The sequence below is a fragment of the Cephus cinctus genome, unplaced genomic scaffold (genome assembly GCF_000341935.2).
Source record: "Cephus cinctus unplaced genomic scaffold, Ccin1 Ccin1_scaffold0123, whole genome shotgun sequence".
NCBI classification, from domain to species: Eukaryota; Metazoa; Arthropoda; class Insecta; order Hymenoptera; family Cephidae; genus Cephus; species Cephus cinctus.
In genome coordinates, this window is record NW_014332857.1 from 2,873,054 (window position 1) to 2,878,133 (window position 5,080).

The 5,080-nt window shown below is 42.6% G+C and overlaps 1 long non-coding RNA gene across 1 annotated transcript in view; it reads left to right on the top strand.

The window, feature by feature from the left end:
• Window positions 1-4,581: 4,581 nt before the first annotated feature.
• Window positions 4,582-5,080, top strand: part of LOC112493629 — a 1,459-nt gene continuing 960 nt past the window's right edge. The window contains exon 1 of the long non-coding RNA XR_003058090.1: window positions 4,582-4,745. This is a non-coding gene — a long non-coding RNA (uncharacterized LOC112493629). The remainder of the gene's footprint in view (window positions 4,746-5,080) is intronic.

A 5,080-nucleotide genomic window follows, 5' to 3' on the forward strand; every position in this document is an offset into this window, starting at 1 on the left:
GGGGGGGGGGGGGCGCACGCTTTTGTCGATTGCTTTGTAAATATGGAAACACGTTCAACGAAGCGTGCTGACCCAAAAATTAGGATTTTTTGGGGATTTTTGGAAAAATTTTTATGGGAAATTTGGAAAGTAAAAAATTTTTTTTTGGAAAGTATACTTTTTTCATACTGTGCGATTTTCACGCGTGGTCGGTGTCATTGGTTGATCGTCAATAGTCATAACGGTACGGGTCAATTGAAATACCTGATTGCGTTGAAAATCTTAACAAGCCTTTTGTCAAATGGGTCAACCGTGAACTCCACCTTAACATCTGTGCAAAAGATTCGCTCGAGCTGATCGAATATCGACGATCGCGTTTTACGTCGATTTTTTTTTTCGCAGCTACTTGCGAAACGCTCCTGAAGTCACTGAACTTTTATAAATAGCAATGAGTCTGTCGAATAAAATCGGTATTAGCAGGTTTCACGAATCTTTGTCGATCCATTGTTTGTTTAAGCTACTGTTACCTTCCTTTTTTCTTGATTCTTGGAAAAATACAAGAATATATATATATATTACACACAAAACTACAAGCGAAACCGAACTAGTTACTACCGAGTCACGTTTCTTGATTACTTAGTGACGCATCGATAGACAATTCGCAAAACAGATAATCACAGTGAATAAATATAAATTGACCTAAACAAAATTTGGTTTGAAAAAAAATTCCTTCGGAGTCCTATGATCGTAGGTATAATTTTGAAAAGTAATGGGGAAAAAAATTGTAATATAAAAAAAAGCCCCCTTGATAATATTGATTTATTCGCAACTTTGCAAATTTTTTCTCTTTTTTTTCTCCATCCTGTCATTTCAACTATCCGCTGTTCGTGGTATCGACCCAGACGTCAGACGTGGAAATTATAATACGAAATATCGTAGCCAGACTCGCCCTAATACGTTATCCATTCGCAAGGCAGCCTGGCAAATTTCGCAGACGCGTCCAGCGAATCCGACCTATCGAAAATGGCTGGAGATTGGTAACGCTGTTTCGACGATTGTTGCCAATGGTAATGATATCGAAACACGGCTGACCAGTTTCATACATGGAATTTGGTGTTGAAGTGCTTGCAAATTCATCAAATAGAATTTCAATCTATGTAAATCGATTGGAACATTAGGCAACCTATATATATGCACGTGTACATCAATAATAGATTAGATACAGGTATACCAACACATCCCAATGAACACGTAACAGCGATTACATATTGCCAATAAATTTCCTGGTCGAAATTAACATTTTGCATATATACGATATAATGCTAATAAACCAAAAATTTATTGTTTTCAAAATTCAAAAATAAAAATCAACATGCAGTAACGTAAGTACCGAACGAACGATAAGAGGCCGAATCTCCTCTAAATATATCGCGAGTGAAAATCCGCAAAAAAAATTTTACCAACAAAAATTTAATTTTGACATTTTATGTAATCTCGATTCACTTTTAAGATATTCGTATCGACTGCCGATTCCCGCCCTACCGAATTCTCCTCATCCGATTACGCTAGGATTTCGCGAATTTTCAGCTGGCAGGTGGCTCTGTCTGTACCGGTACCGATAAGCCTATTACTCTGGACTAATTAGCACGATTACGTCAGTGTGATCAATCACTCTCTACACTGATTTCCACCCCCTTGCCATCCCCTTGCCAGCACACAACAGAACGGAGCTCCTTCACTGCGCCAGCCCCCATCGTCCCTGTTATCAGTTCTATTAACATCCCTTGCTATATATATATATATATATATATATACATATACACATAACCTTTATACGATCTTCTCTACTGTTAATCTTCCTTCTCATTTGCTCCTGTTATGCCTTTACTAATTTCGTATCGCTCTTTCTCTCTCTCTCTCTCTCTCTCTCTCTATCCCACTCTCTGTGCACTATCTTCTATTACCTTTCTCTTTGTAGCAGCACCGCTTAACCGAGTAGATTAGGCGTTGCGCCCGATCTTCTCTACTGTTAATCTTCCTTCTCATTTGCTCCTGTTATGCCTTTACTAATTTCGTATCGCTCTTTCTCTCTCTCTCTCTCTCTCTCTCTCTATCCCACTCTCTGTGCACTATCTTCTATTACCTTTCTCTTTGTAGCAGCACCGCTTAACCGAGTAGATTAGGCGTTGCGCCGCCATGGACAATGGACGCTCAGTGTCCTTGTTCAAACAGCGGTCCGACGCCTATTGGCAATTCTAATTGTTCGCTAACATAATTAATGCTTGCTGAGCGTAGCAATACTGTGATAATTTTAACACCGTAATAGGTGTTTAATCTCTCTCGAATACGACGAAGTGTACTTGATTGGCTTACACACGATTAGTCTTATGAAAGCATTTGGACACTTACGAGTAAAAGAAATGTTTTGGGTAATAATTTTTTTTAAAATTAAATATAATTTTTTTTTTACATTTTCCACGAATAATTTGATCAATCTATGCGAAATGTTTCAATTTCCAGGTTCTGGTATTATTATTGTTGCTGTAATTTCTTTGGCACAATTATTATTCGCTATTAATGTTCGCCCGCGTGTAGGCGCAGACGCCAATTACACTGGGTAGGTATGTGTCGACGTAATTAACAGAAGTTATCAGTGACGAAGTATGGACGCGTCTCAGTGAATTTCTTTGTGCGACCTTAAGGTCGCTACGAGGTTATAGATCGCGCGAAGGTCGAGCGAGTGAAGTTCAAAGAGGAAACGAACATTCCCTGAATGGCTGTTAAATTAAACAATCTCGTACCGCGCTGCTCTCCCTTCGCTTCCTCTTTCTACGGTTATTCGCCGGGCTCCGATAAGGCTCCTTCCACCTTGTGACCTTTTCTCGTTTTATGGCCAGGACATACTGACGCGAAGCAGGCCATTTCGGTAGGTTACTTTCAAAGAGATAGAGAGAGGAGAGAGAGAGAGAGAGAGAGAGAGAGAGAGAGAGAGAGAGGGAAGACGCCCTTTTATCGTCTGAAGTTTCATTAGTTAACCGAAACTCGACGTTGCTATATCCGAGTATCGAGAATTTAAGTGAAAATTCAAAATCTCAAAGGAACACAGGAGAAACGACGTCTGAGATCGACAAAACGAGTAGCAGACGCCAAGACGCTTTTTATTAAATAATAATAAATCTATAACCCAATTCTTGAAATATGACGTAACCAAGTAAAAAACTCTCGCAAAACTTCATCCTCTACATCCACTTGGCAATGAGACGTGAGAACGGTCGAAATAAGAAATTTAAATTTCCCGCGCTTCCTAGTGGCTCCCCCTACGAACGAACTAGACCGTAAATCTTCCGCAGCCTCATTCGATCGGCGAGCGCAGAGCATAAAGAAAGCTCGGTAACCCGTGGTCGTTACCCTCCTACAGGAAATAAGCAATAAAGTCCGTAGTCGAGATCAAGAATCCGCGAAAGGCTGTTAAATTAAACAATTTCGGGACGCAGGGTAGACGAGGACTTTGGGATTGTTAGGCGTGAGGGCGCTGCTGTCGCAGCGACAGTCCAACCTCTCGGGTCTGGTTTTACGGGTGACCTTAAACCGGCCGTTTTATAGTGATCCGGGAACTGACTAGGGAAGGCCCCCCCCGTATACTGGGGGCTGCTGGGTACTTGTGCCACGACCGGAAGTGCTCCTTCGATTTCCTCGTCACTCCCTCGACTTTCGACCAGACGTCGTGCGACCTCGTACAAAGCCCGAGCGACTCTGGGAAATTGCCTGCGAATATTCGGGGCTCGGAACGAAGACGCTGCCACGGGCGGCCACTGTTGCGCAATGACTTTCCTACCACATTATTCCCTTGCGCAGCTGACTTCAGGCATACACAACACCCATCCATACTACGTTCATCGCCATCGCCCCTCTGGACTATACCGGCTCGTCACGTGGCACCTATCTGAATATGCCGATATCCCAGTCCGTTTGTGGCTGTATTCACGTCTATGGTAACGCTACGATATTACATTGTTCCGTCGCTCTACTCCGACGACCATGTAATCCTGCGCTTCGAGAGCCCAATTAGGGGCTTTTATCAAGGGCTTTGTGATAACGCTTACGTGAACTCCCGCGAAAACAGAACGGATTACACACGTACGTAATACTAACGTCAAGCTTTAGTATCGATGGTTAATAACAGCTTATGGTGATAAATTTTATTTATTTTTAGACACCACGTGGAAGTCTTTACCTTGGACTGGCAGCAGTCATCTGGATCCTGGGTCGGTCGAACGAAACCCCATTGTCCGGACTTTCGAGAACGGAGGCTCTTTTAATAATAAAACTGCGAAAATCCAGCACTCGATTATAACGCTGCATTGGTTTGTTGCTGGGCTGTATGAAAAATGGTGGTGCTTACGTTGGAGGAAAGGTAGGTAGCGACTGGTGCTGCAAGGCAGGGCGCACCCTGTACTCATTAGGCGGGACATTCGTACGGGAGCAAAAGGCCCAGAGGGAGATATATATAAGTTGGTCCAGTGGGTTAGAACGAGAGGCTGGGCTAATGGTGTTGGCACGCTATGTATGTATATATGTGAAATTGTAGGTGCGTGGAGAAGTCCCCGTGTCCGCCGCGGGGGGTCTGGTCAGGACATTCCACCGCCTAATGACTCGTGCATCGGTTTGAAAGGGCCTTGAACGTACCGTGGATCATCATGGATGATCGTGGAGCATCGTGAACCATTGGTGAACCTCGATCAACCGTACGAGCGTCAATCGTCCCGGTATATGGATAACGTATTGGTGTATATATGGATGGATGTATATATATATATATATATATATATATATATATATAGCTGTAGCATTCGTCCAATCTGACGCATGACACGACAGATTCTCCCCATTACCGCTACACGGGACGCAAATTGATTTTAATTTCTGACTGTAAAACGATTCGATCGGTTTACAATGGGTTTGTTTTGACGAGCATCGTTCCTCGACGTTTGCTTTCTGACCTAACTTCGGATTTGGGATGTGGTATGGCTCTCGTTGGATCGGTCGACGCGACTCCCTCTGTGAATATTTTAGATTTTTTTTTTTTTTTTTTTTTTTTTTT